Source organism: Eurosta solidaginis, chromosome 5 (genome assembly GCF_040869045.1).
Source record: "Eurosta solidaginis isolate ZX-2024a chromosome 5, ASM4086904v1, whole genome shotgun sequence".
NCBI lineage: Eukaryota > Metazoa > Arthropoda > Insecta > Diptera > Tephritidae > Eurosta > Eurosta solidaginis.
In genome coordinates, this window is record NC_090323.1 from 48,983,219 (window position 1) to 48,998,998 (window position 15,780).

At 35.1% G+C, this 15,780-nt stretch overlaps 1 protein-coding gene across 1 annotated transcript in view; it reads left to right on the forward strand.

Annotated features, from left to right (window-relative positions):
* Positions 1-416: 416 nt before the first annotated feature.
* The window catches only part of AstC-R2 (Allatostatin C receptor 2), a 143,932-nt gene continuing 128,568 nt past the window's right edge, over positions 417-15,780 (forward strand). Inside the window, exon 1 of the mRNA XM_067756573.1 lies at positions 417-461. The gene's annotated coding sequence lies outside the window, so the exon portion shown is untranslated. The remainder of the gene's footprint in view (positions 462-15,780) is intronic.

Sequence of the window (15,780 nt, forward strand, 5' to 3'; positions counted from 1 at the left end):
TACAGATACAGCGCGAATGAAGCACACCATCGCGAACTCTGCTACTGCTACGACTGCTCGGGCTACCCTTTAATGATTTACGTACAACACATGTACATAAATACATTGTACCACAATGCGCTGGCATGACCTGCTACCAATCAATTTGGCTACAGTTCTCATCGCTACTTCTCTATGTAGTAGCCAGGTGATAATTTCGTTGCTTGTTTTCAGGCGCATGGAGCTTTTGGCCTGCCTCTAAACTCATTCCATTGTACTTTAGTTTAAAGCCAACGTCACTGCTGACGCTGGGCGTTACGCTGTTTATTGTCTGTTTATATGATAGGTGCATGGAAAGTGAATTCAGTTTGTCTGCCATAGATGTTTTAGGTCTGTGCGTTTGCCAAAAGTTTGTCAGTCGTGTGCTGTCATCTGAAGTTGGCAAAAGTGGCTAAAATGAGCGCAAATAATTAAGTTGGCATGTGAGTTTTATTTACGTGAATGTTTAGTATTTGTTTTCAACAAATTTAAAAATGCCATAAAATGTTTATTAAATTTTTAACTCACAAAGATGATGTATTTCACATTAACAGTAAAATTAAAAAAAATGTTTATAAAAATTTAAAATTGTAATAAAAAAGAGTGAAAACCCATTTATATAAAAATACTTACAATGATTTCAAACTTGCAGCTGTGTTTGACAAGTGACAGGTTGTAGTAATATGATCTACCTTTGTCGTGTTGCTTTCAAGTGCTTATCTGTTGATTCTGCGTCCAAAAGTAAAATTGATATGATTTTGTTTTTGTAATTGCTCAATATGCCATATTCATATCTGGGCATCATTGCAGTTACTGAATGCTTTTGTAACACGTGTATAGACATATTTATCAAACAAACAAAAAATAAAAAATACGCCAATCAAAACATATGCCAGTGATTGTGAAAAAGTTGATAAATAAATAATTTAAATTTAAAAACATGATTACTTTGAAATGAAAATAAACTGAAAACTTAGTGAAATTGCGTTTTTCTGGCGAAATGGTTGGAGGATATAGCAGAATCAAAACACACATTTACGATAACAAGTAATTTTGTACTCTCTTTCATGACTCTCACGAGTGATGTTTTATTGGCAGTATTCTAAGCCTTAGTATGTAGCAAACTAATTTCGCTCACAGAGTATATAAATTTTGTTCGCATAACGGTACCGCGTAACGGCATAAACTAATCGAGATAGATACAGACTTCTATATATCAAAATGATCTGGGCAAAAAAAGAAATTCATTTAGCCATGTCCGCCCGTCCGTCCGGCCGTCTGTGCGTAAACACGATAACTTGAGTAAATTTTGAAGTATCTTAATTAAATGTGGAATGCAAGTTCCTGGGCACTCATCTCAGATTGCTATTTAAAATGGATGAAATCGGACTATAACCTTGCCCACTTTTTCGATATCGCAAACTTCGAAAACCCCAAAACGTGCGATAATTCATTACCAAAGATGGATAAAGTGACGATAGGTGGGTTGACTTATGACGCAGAATAGAAAATTTTTAAATTTTTTACAATGGGCGTGGCACCGCTCACTTTTAAAAGAAGGTAATTTAAAAATGTTGCAAGCTGTAATTTGGCAGTTGAGTATGTAATGTTCGGTTACACCCGAACTCAGCCTCCCTTACTTGTTGTCAGTGATATTATTATTTTCTGCAACTAAAAATGTATGTCGCCTGTCACACAATATGACAAACAACATGTCCTTATAATTATAAGCGTTGACGGTTATGAATGCCTTTCCGCATCTGAAAGCACTAGTGTGGCATTCCATTTCCAGTATAATATTTGTGACTTTTTTCATCTCAATGATTTGCTTTTGTCCTAAAATTTAATGATTTACTAGGATATGTTTCTCCGGAGCTGAGTATTGAACTCGAATCTCCAACATTCATACTTAATACTGGTGGAAAGGTAGATGCCTTTAACCTTTTAATGCCCTACTAATGCCCCGCTGCTCGCTTTGCAATTGGTCTCTAAATATTACCTTTTTGTTGCAATTGGTCCGTTAATTTTTCTACGAGTTATGGCTCCCGAAAGACAGAAAATTGCTTAGTCATAAAAGGGGAGGTGTCATGCCCATTTTTTAAATTTGAAGTTTTTCCTATTTATTGTTATAAATCCACTTGGAAATGAAATACCATTGATATAAAGCTCTTCGTCCACGAAGATCTTTTATATAAAAGTGGGCGTGCTCCTTAACCGATTTCGTTAATTTTTCTTCAAAACATTCCTTATAGTAAAGGCAATTTCACTGCCGAATTTTGTTACGATAGGTTTCACGATTTTTGATTTATGATTAATAATATTTGTAAATCGATTTTATCACAAGTGGGCGATGCCACGCCCATTAAAGAATTTTTTCCAAACTTTTATCAAGAGTCTCAATATCAGTCCACATGTCAAATTTCAACATTCTAGGTGTATTATTTGATAAATTATTAGGTTTTCCAAAATTTTATATATATAAAAAGTGGGCGTGGTTAGCATCCGATTTCACTCATTTTCAATACCAATCTATTCTGGGTCCAGATAAGTTAGTGTACCAAATTGGGTGAAGATATCTCAATATATACTCAAGTTGTCGTGCTAACGGACGGACGGACGGACGGACATGGCTCAATCAAATTTTTTTTCGATACTGATGATTTTGATATATGGAAGTCTATGTATATCTATCTCGATTCCTTTATACCTGTACAACCAACCGTTATCCAATCAAAGTTAATATACTCTGTGTGCAAAGCACGCTGAGTATAAAAACCATTGTATAAAGCAATATGAGTACGTCTCGCTAACTAAGTAGAGTTTAATGCTTTACTTCAAAAATCAATTGTTCTGCTCTACTTTCAAATTTAAGTATTGCTGATTGATTTTCCACTTTTAAAAGTTGTGAAAGAAAATTTTGTTAAGAAAATATAGCAGTTAAGAAGAATCGATGGTTTAAAATTCCGTAGAATACTAAAGATTAAAAAGAGCTTCAAAATCTGAGAATTAAGTTTCGCAAAAGATTTCGGCTCACAAAAATTTTTTAATTTTTCCATAGTTATAAAATCTTTGCTATGTTGAGGCGAGCATAGAAAGTAATCTCAGATATTTTTTAACCTTTGGGAAATCCAAAAGGTCATATATCCTCTCGTCAGTTTTTCTCGATGTACTGAAGTGCCAAGTAATGTAGCCAATCTTTTACTTCCTATTTTAATTCAAATATTGCTACTGATAAGGATACCCCTCGTTGGTACTGTTAAAATACCTATCTAGCAAACCATTTTCGAGCTGCAACTCTGATCTAAAATCGCCTCTCTTGAAATCACTACAGAAAACATTATAAAAGGGTTGGCCTCGCTGAAGTGCCAATCAGTCATCCTTCTTTCACAAAAAAAAACTCTCCTACTCTCATCGAACCTCTAAAAATTATGTTTAACTTTAGACAATTATAGGAAAGTAGCATACTTTGTTCCAATCTTGTTATGTGGTAAGAAAACTGAAGTACGAAACTATGGACACATCACGAAGTACTCTACAGTTTCTAGAACTTTTGAGTGCATTGTAAAGGATCAACTGTACTTTGCAATCAAGTTACATTGCAGTGTTTATATACTCTTAAAATACTGCCTTCTGGAAAGGACGCAGGTTGACTGTGTGTACACAGACTTCTTGAAAGTCTTTGATAAAGTTTGTCATAGCGCTCTAATAGCAAAACTTGCAACTCTGGACTTCCATTCTTGTTTTCTGGAGTGGTTAAAGTGGTATCCTTCTAGCAGGCGTTGCTTTGTGACAATTGATGGTGTATTCTCTGAATCTTTCATTGCTTCATTTGGAGTCCCGCATGGGGCGGTGTAAGCTTCTCAAATACTTGTTTTTTCATTAATGACGTTGGTAGCTTCCTTTCATTCCCACACTTTTTGCTATACGCAGATAATATTAAAATATATGCTACAGTCAAAGATGTGTCTGTTGAAGCCAAGCTTTAGTGTCTGCGTTCTTGCCTCTCTTCTAGCACAAATAAATGCTTTAAAATGACGTTTGCTTGAATATCCGTAGTACATTCTATCATATTTCTAATAAATTTCTTAATAATGATGAAAATGAAATGGTATATTAATTTCGTCACGAAACTCAAAATTGTAAGTCCTTAAAGGAAAATAGATAAACCCACCATGAAGTATACCGAAATAATCAGAATGAAGAGCTGAGTTGATTTAGCCATGTCCGTCTGTCTGTCTGTCCGTCTGTCTATTTGTATGAAAACTAGTCCCTCAATTTTTGAGATATCTTGATAAAATTTGGTGAGCAGGTGTATTTGGGTGTCCGATTAGACATTTGTCGGAACCGGCCGGATCGGACCACTATAGCATATATCCTCCATACAATGGTGGTATATGGTGGTATATGTAGTATATATATATAGTATATATATATATTTTCGCAATTTTAACCCCATTTTAACAGCTAGAAGCTTCAAATTTCACCGATTGCTTAGGTATATAGTATATATTGTTGTATAAAAATCATAGAGATCGGTGATATATATAATATATATATGATGGTATATATAGTATATATTTTTTTTGCAATTTCAGCCCCATTTTAACAGCTAGAAGCTTCAAATTTTACCAAATGCTTAGGTGTATAGTATATATTGATGTCTGAAAAAATTATAGAGATCGGTGGTATACATAGTATATATCTCATACAACCGATTGTTCAGATAAGAAACTTTGCGAAATTTCTGTCCCATTTTAACAGCTAGAAGCTTCAAATTTCACCAAATGCTTACGTGTATAGCATATATTGTTGTCTGAAAAAATCATAGAGATCGGTGGTATATATTTTATATACCCCATATAAACTGTCATTTTTGCCCCTTTTTTTACGGCTAGAAGCTTCAAAATTCATCAAATTTCTTCGAATAATTACGTTTACGTCATATATTTTTGAAACACGTGATTCGTAGTCATAGCTTTTACACGCAGACCAAAAAAAAAAACCTGAAACTTTGCATCCTCACACAAAGTACCTACCTATTTATACTCAGTTGAGCAGAGCTCACAGAGTATATTAAGTTTGATTGGATAACGGTTGGTTGTACATATATAAAGGAATCGAGATAGATATAGACTTCCATATATCAAAATAATCAGGATCGAAAAAAAATTTGATTGAGCCATGTCCGTCCGTCCGTCCGTCCGTTAACACGATAACTTGAGTAAATTTTGAGGTATCTTGATGAAATTTGGTATGCAGGTTCCTGAGTACACATCTCAGATCGCTATTTAAAATGAACGATATCGGACTATAACCACGCCCACTTTTTCGATATCGAAAATTTCGAAAAACCGAAAAAGTGCGATAATTCATTACAAAAGACAGCTAAAGCGACGAAACTTGGTAGATGAGTTGAACTTATGACACAGAATAGAAAATTAGTAAAATTTTGGACAATGGGTGTGGCACCGCCCACTTTTAAAAGAAGGTAATTTAAAAGTTTTGCAAGCTGTTATTTGGCAATTGTTGAAGATATCATGATGAACTTTGGCAGGAACGTTACTGCTATTACTATATGTGAGCTCAATAAAAATTAGCAAAATCGGAGAAGGACCACGCCCACTTTTAAAAAAAAAATTTTTTTAAAGTAAAATTTTAACAAAAAATTTAATATCTTTACAGTATATAAGTAAATTATGTCAACATTCAACTCTAGTAATGATATGGTGCAACAAAATACAAAAATAAAAGAAAATTTCAAAATGGGCGTGGCTCCGCCCTTTTTCATTTAATTTGTCTAGGATACTTTTAACGCCATGAGTCGAACAAAAATTAACCAATCATTTTGAAATTTGGTAGGGGCATAGATTTTATGACATTAACTGTTTTCTGTGAAAATGGGCGAAATCGGTTGATGCCACGCCCAGTTTTTATACACAGGCGTCCGTCTGTCCTTCCGCATGGCCGTTAACACGATAACTTGGGCAAAAATCGACATATCTTTAATGAACTTAGTTCACGTGCTTACTTGAACTCACTTTATCTTGGTATGAAAAATGAACGAAATCCGACTATGACCACGCCCACTTTTTCGATATCGAAAATTACGAAAAATGAAAAAATCCCATAATTCTATACCAAATACGAAAAAAAGCATGAAACATGGTAAGGTAATTGGATTGTTTTATTGACGCGAAATATAACTTTAGAAAAAACTTTATAAAATGGTTGTGACACCTACCATATTAAGTAGAAGAAAATGAAAAAGTTCTACAGGGCGAAATAAAAAACCCTTAAAATCTTGGCAGGTATTACATATATAAATAAATTAGCTGTATCCAACAGATGATGTTCTGGGTCACCCTGGTCCACATTTTAGTCTATATCTGGAAAACGCCTTCACACCACTCCCTTTTAAAACTCTCATTAATACCTTTAATTTGATACCCATATCGTACAATCTCATTCTAGAGTCACCCCTGGTCCACCTTTATGGCGATATCTCGAAAAGGCGTCCACCTATAGAACTAAGCCCCACGCCCTTTTAAAATACTTATTAACACCTTTCATTTGATACCCACATCGTAAAAACATATTCTAAAGTCACCCCTGGTCCACCTTTATGGCGATATCTCGAAAAGGCGAACACCTATAGAACAAAGGCCCACTCCCTTTTAAAATACTCATTAACACCTTTCTTTTGATACCCATATTGTACAAACAAATTCTAGGGTCACCCCTGCTCCACCTTTATGGCGATATCTCGAAACGGCGTCCACATATGGAACTAAGGATAATTCCCTTTTAAAATACTCATTAACACCTTTCTTTTGATACCCATATTGTACAAACAAATTCTAGGGTTACCACTGGTCCACCTTTATGGTGATATATCGAAACCGCGTCCACCTATGGAACTAAGGATTACTCCCTTTTAAAATACTCATTAGCACCTTTCATTTGATACCCATATCGTGCAAACGCGTTCTATAGTCACCCCTGGTCCACCTTTATGGCGATATCTCGAAAAGGCGACCACCTATACAACAACCACCACTCCCTTTTAAAACCCTTATTAATACCTTTAATTTGATACCCATATCGTACAAACATATTCTAGAGTCACCCCTGGTCCACCTTTAGGGCGATATTTCGAAACGGCGTCCACCTATAGAACTAAGGCCCACTCCCTTTTAAAATACTCATTAACGCCTTTCGTTTGATGCCCATATTGTACAAACAAATTCTACGGTCACCCCTGGTCACCTTATGGCGATATCTCGAAACGGCGTGCACCTATGGAACTAAGGATTACTCCCTTTTAAAATGCTCATTAACACCTTTTTTTTGATACCCATATTGTACAAACAAATTCTAGGGTCACCCCTGGTCCACCTTTGTGGCGATATCTCGAAATGGCGCCCACCTATGGAACTAAGGATTACTCCCTTTTAAAATACTCATTAACACCTTTCATTTGAAACCCATATCGTACAAACGCATTCTAGAGTCAGCCCTGATCCACCTTTATGGCTATATCCCTAAATGGCATCCACCTATAGAACTATGGCCCACTCCCTCATAAAATACTCTTTAACGCCTTTCATTTGATACACAGTCCAGGGTTTCCCTCGGTTCATTTTCCTACATGGTTATTTTCCCTTATGTTGTCACCATAGCTCTCAACTGAGTATGTAATGTTCGGTTACACCCGAACTTAACCTTCCTTACTTGTTTTATTTTATATTTATCTTAAAAATCGGCACAGCCGAAGATATTCCCGTCCTTACTTATCGGTCGTTTGAGCAAGAATTTCAGCTCAAGGCCAGAACAATAATTTTTATTTTATTGTATTTTGAATTTTTCTATATTTGTAAAACTGTTCTTTAATTTGGTATAGAAGATAGAAAATTTTTCAGACACCTGCCATAGCTGCGGAGTATATCCTTTTCGAATGTTGTTCAGCCTCCATCACCTTTAAACACGCTGCGAAAATCATTTAGCTATTCCAAATTAAAAAACAATGTTTCAATTATAGAAAATTATTAATAATATAATATGTAAATAATTATCATAAAAATTACCGTTCTGACCTTCAGCCCGAATTCGAACCTGGATTCTTTAATACTGTTTTTGAAGTAAGTGGTCTTTGGTGTACATTTTGACATGAAACTTCCTTTCAACACTAATGTTGACATCATCATTGCAAAAGCTTATTCAGGACTCTATGAAGGCAAGAGGATGCTATGTACTATGCACTTGAATCCTATCGCCCAAACCTTCCCATTGCGTATTTACGGCAATTGTCAAACCCATACTTTACTACGGGGACGCGGTTTGGTCGACATCCAAATTTAAGGGAGCTTATATACTTTCAAATCCAAAGTCAAACAAAAAGCTGAAAATTTTGTTTAGATTTGGTACGAACGTTTTTTTTACGACAGTAAGAGATATCTTGGAAGAAGAAAAGCAACACCAGTAATACGAAACTAGAGTATTTGTAATTTTACCAGAACTGTAGGACAACAGTATCGACCCTATTTCCCATCCATCATGTTAGAAATTTCTATTAAATTTTAATAGGGTGTGGAAAGGGATAAATATCTATAAATTTAAATAATAAATAAAAATTCACAAAAATATGATATCTTTAGTTCCAGAAATTCGAAAACTTAGATTAGACTAGTTTTTGTTCTCTGAAGCTGGATGACGTCCTTATTTAATACTTGCGAATAGAACATATAAAAACCACCTTATGCGTTGTGAATAAAATTAAAATTTGATCACCATTAAGTGATGAAAGGTTGGAAAACCATGTGTACTGACACTTTAAATCGGCCATGTACAGCTGCAATCTGGGCAGTTTTCACCGAAAGTGTGTTAAAGTGTGAGCTATTCCTGGAAAGAATCGGTACAGGGAAAATCATACATCTATATTGGGTCCCAGTGCATATGGAAATAGATGGGAATGAAAAAGCGGATGAACTAGCTAAAAAGGGCGCATCCCTTGAAGCTTGCTCCGTGGATGTCTCAATTACATTGGGCGAGATTAAGAGAAGGCGAGGGGCGCAGATGATTGACCAAGCACGGGGCTGTAAAGTGTCGAAGACTAGCAGTTGCTTCTATCGTTAAAAAGAGAGAACTTTAGTCTCACGACGGATATCCTGTATGGACACTGCCCACATGCTTTAAATTATGCTTGGTCAGTGATAGCATATGTAGGAATTGCGGGTTGGAGGAGAAAAAGATCGAACACGTTTTGTGCTCACACCCTGCGCTTGCCAGGCTAAGACTCCAGCTATTAGGAGTGCTACAGCTGTCAGTAGCAAGTGGTATAAGTCCTAGAATGCTTCTAGTATATGCCAAGTGGACAGAGTCATCTTACCACAGGGGTTTTTGTTTGGTCGTTAAACCAACTTCTGGTAACACTATGAACTCACTCAGTCTATATGAGGTCTCCATCAACCGGCAAGTTCAATTTAACCTAGCCTTATTCTCAATGCTGTCCCTATATATACATACATGTCAAACCATTGTGATTTCTTAAAAAAAACTCTTAAATATCTTTAAGGTTTTCTCACGTTCAAGCCTTTGAGTACAAATTGCCTATCAATCACGTTCCCTTCGGTGACAACTACTCAGCAATCACCACATAATCATCTATTGCAGATAGCGCCCGACCAGACCGCATAAGTATTATATTCGCAGTAAAACTACCATGTTTGTGCCTAGTCCTCCGCTTTCGAGTACTTGAACAGGCTCCAGAAAACCACCACTCTCGACTTATATCTGATCTACATTTTGGATTCTTGAATAATCTAGATTGAACTCGCCGTAAAGACCTGACACAGACTGAATGAGTCCATATAGAATACTTTGCACAAACTAAACTAGTTTTTTATGCTTTTTTCTCACTGACAAGAGAACTCGTTATGAATTTTCAATTTTGCCAGAAACATGAATACGTAAAAAGTGGAATATCGAGAAATCAAATTTCAAGGATCACTGCTTTGGAAAAACTCAAAAATGTTTTTACGTTAAACTTTTTCATGCACGTGCCTTCAATGGTTAACCCATTGAACCCTTTACTTCAAAATCGAAAAAACTGCACATTCCTGGGTCCAAAAAGTGGGAGAAAGTATGTCCTACTTAACAATGCATTCAGTAAAGTCTTAGCCAAATTCTGGCTAAAAATAACAATACTTGTTTTGCACTATTTTTCATACTTCCAATATGATAGAAAAATTCAATATAAAATTATCTGAAATTTCTTTTTGTGTTTTCTTTTAATTCGGGATTTGCTTATTTTCTTCGGTATATTTCATTAATTCGACAAAAAAGTTTACAACATCTAAGCCATGGCGCGGCTGAACGCGTGTGTAACACTTCAACCATCGTAGAAGTGCGGGTTCAAATGCCACTCGCGGGAGAAAAGGCTTTGAAGAGATTTACAAGGTATAATCGAAACAGCTGTCGCCTTGTCCGTCCTGATGTCACGTTGTTTAAATTTTTCCCAAATTATTAAATAAAATTATAAATTAAAAATTGCTTCAAATAAATGTTTTCATACATTTAAAAGCAATGAGGGCAGTCCCCTCTTAATTCATACAAAAAAAATTTGTTTTTCAGATTTCTCTTCTTTAAAACTTACAAAGCAATGAAAGCAGCAAAATATCCCCTGTACAATGGCATAATGAAAAACTTTAAATAAATTTATTCCATAATATGGGCCTAAGCCCGTTCGAAGTTTGAGCATAGAGCTATTGTATGAATAGACCTCAATATCAAAGCTCAATAATGGTCATACGAAGAGCTAACTCATTTTAGTGAATTTGTCTTATATTCATGGAGCGAAAAGCTCTAAACTTAACAAAAACAAAAAACACTAATTTATTTTAGTTAACGAAATTTAATCTAAGATACATGCAAAAATATTATCGCCTACACATAAGCAACGCAAATACGCATGTGTATTAACTAGCGTGATAAAATCTTGGAAATTAATATTTGTGCATTTCCCTCCACATATACAAATATTTATATGTAAATTTTCCGATCGAATCCTGCTGGTACCGCCACAGTGTAAAAATTTGCATATGAAATAGCACAATGCTCTTGCATAGCTTTTGGCTGCATGAAAAATAAATCAAAAAATTATTATAAAAAAATTTCAATAACGTCGTAGTCGCAAAATAAGAAACAAAACTCATGGAACTTAAAAATTGTTGATACTTTTGCTGTCACTTCGTTTCGTGAGTTGTCGTATGTATTAAAGTTAATCACCGTAGGCAGTAAATATGAGCCTTGCTCTTATATTTCAGGCATCACATTAGAAATCTTCCATTAATTTAAATTACAATTTTGTATGTGTGTATAAACCCAAAATGTATTATATAGGCAGTTAGTATTACGTAGTAGTGGGGACCACTTAAGTAAAGACGTTACTTATATGCCATTTATTTTCCCTAGCGAAATTGGGGAAAATAATATAATAATTTTCTCTATTTTGAATGTTCTTTGGGTTCATTTAAATGAGTGAAATGCGATGATAACCTCGCACATTTTATTGCATATAATATGAATATTTTTGTTATAAATAGAATATGGGGGAGAGCTGTGGTACTAAGAGTGAGAGTGTGAATAGGAGTGGGAGTGCAATGGAGAGAAAATGGGATTGAAAGAAAAACAAAAAAAATAGGAAGAGTGTGTAGGAGAGGGAAAGAGAGAGCGGGGAAGAGAAAGTGGACTGCCTAAACTTTGGAACTATGTACCTGAAGACTACGTTCGGACAGAACACAGTCTGCCAGCCTGTTATCGATGAGGTTTCGTTTTCTTCGTTTTATCCACTCCCCATCGAAGAGTTATTGATTTGTTACAGTGTGTTGTTACAGAGTATCCTCTACGAGATACAGACCAGTTATCGAATTGTTATGGAAGCGTTAGAAATTTTTTATCAAGGAAAAGTGTTGTAAATAAGCTAAAGGCTCTTTAGCGTCGAGTTAACGGTTTGGCTCGAAAGCTTATAGATTCACTCTCTAAAATTCATCAATTATTTATCGAAAATTTAGCGATATGTTATCAAATATTAATGATTTTTAATCAAGAAATTATCGGTTTTTTATGAAAAATCTATTGATAGGCTATTGAAAGGTTATGACAAAATTATCTGAAAAGTTATCAAAACTTAATCAAAAATTTATCAATTTGTTGTAAAAAAATATCGATTTCATATTGAGCTACCGATTTCTTATCGCAGTGTTACCAATTTTGTTCGATGTCTTAACGATTGGTTATCGACGTCTCATCAGCTTGTTATTAAACAGATATCAATAAAATTTTAATGTAAATTCAATCACACATCTGACTCGTAGTTGCACAAGCCTACGGGAAGCCTACTACAGACCAAAAACAAAGCTATGTATAATTCAGCGTTAGTAATTCGTTACCGATAATAAGCTGATAATAAAATAACTTTTCGTTGTCGGTTGTAACCGATAAGACGACGACCAATCTCTTCTCAAAAAGTACCAAATATTTACTTTTTGTTAAAGTTTTGTGTGTTATGATCTTGATTTTGAGCTCTGGTTAACTCAAAGACATTATTTTCTAAACGTACATCCGAACGTTTACGCATCGACTTTGAGGCTGAGCCATCTTTCAGTAAAATGCCATGGTTACTTTGTTGCAAAATTGCTGTTATGCAGTGTAATCAATAATGTTTGAGTAGCAAAATAACATATAAAACTCATGACACTTGCCACTTGGTTTCATTAGTTGTCCTGTGTGTTTAAGCCCGGGGTTTTCAGTAGTTGGTAAAGCTTAGCTTAAACTAAGTTTGCTTAAGCTCTAGTAAATTTTAAACTCCAGTTAAGCTACTGAGAAGTTATTCAGTCACAGTTTAAGGCCGCCTTTCTGGGTAGGCTTTTTTGTATGGCAACATTGGGTTTTTATTATCTAGATAATTTGCAGATACGACAACAGATGGATTTTGCTTACCCAACAAACATTTGAAAGATATTTCTCAAGCGAAGTATATATCTAGTTCCGGAGGTGATATCCAACATCATTATCTAGTTATTCTTAAACCAGATTGTTCTCAAGTTGAAACCCAACTTCATTCTCCAATCAGTTCTCGAGTTGACCTCGAAGGTCATTAGCATTTTCAAATTATTATCCAATATTTGAGAGGTTTTTAGAAATATACAATTCTCAAATGAATATTCAACACGTTTCGCTAGTTTAAAAAAAGTCTCACAGGTGGTACGACCAAAGCCAATCGCTATTTGTTGTCAAAAATAAACACCTGATTGATAGCAGTAATAAAGCGTAATTTATCAAAAATAGATATATGATTTATTTTATTTTATTTTATTTTCGGGAAAATACTGTAGTATTGGGATCTTAAACTTGAGTCCAGTGAAAGAATCACAAGTTGGGAACTATAATTTTTCAACTTAAGTAAAGCAATTTTCGCTTTATAAAAAATTCCCTCTTTTGCTGATTCTCAAGTTTAGCCACTGTTTCGTAACAATTCTTGAGATTTTAGAGGTATGCTAGTTATCAACATGAGCTCTAATGGTACTCAAGCCCAAATGCTTGTTGGGTATATTCGACACCATTTCAAACAAACGTAAATTACCGATAGGTTAACTAGGGTTTAACCCTGCCAGATCGGCCGCTTAAGCTCAGCTTAAACTTTAGTTAAAGTAGATTAAAAAACTACAGTATAAGTTTAAGCGTAGTTTAACTAACAAACAGAGTTGAACTTGTACTGAAAACCGGGCCTGAGTCAATCACCGTAGGCAATAAATATTTGGCTTGATATCATATTTCAGAAGTGAATCAAGAAGTTCTCCCGTTACTTACCTTCTATGTGTGTATAAGCCCAAAGTGTATTAAATAAGCGGTTGGTATTATGTATTACGAAGCAGTGGGACCAATTCATTTACATACGTTACTAATACGCCATGGTGTGTCATTAATTTTAATTTTTTTTTACAGATTAGAGCAATTTATTTAAGACGGCTTTATTTTCTCTAACAGCTTTATTTTGGGTAACGATTTTAATTTTTAAATATTTTTAAATGTATGTGAATAAAAAACTTGGTTCCAATGAAAAGCGTGAAATCGGATGAAAACCAGGTAATTTTTTTTTTTTTTTTTATAAATTGAATATGAAGGACGACTGTGGTACTGCGAGTGAAAGTTGAAATGAGGGTGGGAATGCAAGGGACGGGAAAGTGGGAATGAAAGTAAATGGATAGAAAGAAGAAGAGAGTGTAGCAGATGATTAGCGAAAATTAAAGGATGGGCAAAGAGCGCGGAGTGCTTAAAAGATAAAGTTCAGGCGGAACAAAATTTGCAATGTCCGCTCGATCAAAGAGGAATAGACTTATTTAATTTTTTAAAAAAATGCGAAAAGAGCAGCAATAGCATCTTAGATATGCTGTTCTGATATTAAAAAACATTTTTTTTTTTTTTTTTTGATTTTGTTACTGTGGTATGTTGAGGAAAAGGCAACAGGTTAAGCGAAGATAGCTGAACAATTTTACGGTATTACTATGTTTTATTATGCTTTTACTATGCTGTGATGTGCTGAGTATTTTCCAACCGTTCACTTTTTTAACTTTCAAGAAGGCGTTAATAGGATAACCAAGTTGCTATGAACTAATGCTTGTCAAGTCTTAAGACCAGGCTGAAAAAACGGCTTCCTCTTCGGGTCTGCGTATCGAAACGGAAATATTGGATCAGTTAAAGCACTGTAGAGAATCTCCAATTCTTGACCCAGATTCGCTCTAAATGTTGCAAGGATGGTGATGGTCTCTGCGAAACATATCTCACAGCATTGATGATATTCATAATAAATGATACCAGTTGCCGTTATATAAGTTTAAAAACATCATTCGACCTTTGAAACTCAAGTTTAAGCACGAGGGAAATAAAAAATTTTGGACGGTATGTCCCCACTAGCTTTAAAATATTGTGACGAATATTAGCAACACTGAGGGATATTATCATCTCTAAGCCGATACTGAGCAGTCACTGGTATATACATAAACAAATTAATCATTATGTCTACACATTTGCACATACAAGCAGCGGAGAGATACGCACAAATACATGCATATATCTGAGCTACTCACAAAGGTATGCAATCGCTTGTGGAAGTATTACTCACATAAACACGCGCATATTGCTATGCGAGAAGCTATAAACGTGCACCTGTAGTTTATGGATGGTAATTTTATAGCTGGTAACTAAGTAGTAAATTCTAGAAAAAGAAACGCCTAGAAGTATGCGAAAGAGGAAACCGAAGGGTATAAAAGTAGCATAAGCTGAGGCATGAGCAAGTCAGCTTGTCAGTGTTATTGTGAAGAACTTTAATAAAGGCCTTTTGCATTATTGGATATTAGGGTTATTTATTCAACAGTTTAGCGATACGAACGTTAGTAAAAGGTGTAAAATAAGCGGAATTTCACTAAATTCGTTACAATATTTATCATTAATTTGAATAAATTTTCTATTGGTTAGTTCACGAGCTGTGGTACCAAGACGGCACTCCAGCGCATATGGGCGTCAATTAGGACTCAATAAGCCGACCACCAATCACAACCATGAGTATAGTTACAATACTCCTCTGCTTAAGCTGCGAGGATGACACAGAAGAGAAGTTAATTTGTACTTTAATTTGTCAACGTTTATCTCTCGGATGTAAGGGAATGTGTTCTGTTGAATTTACTCAAATCGGAGTGTAATTAGTTC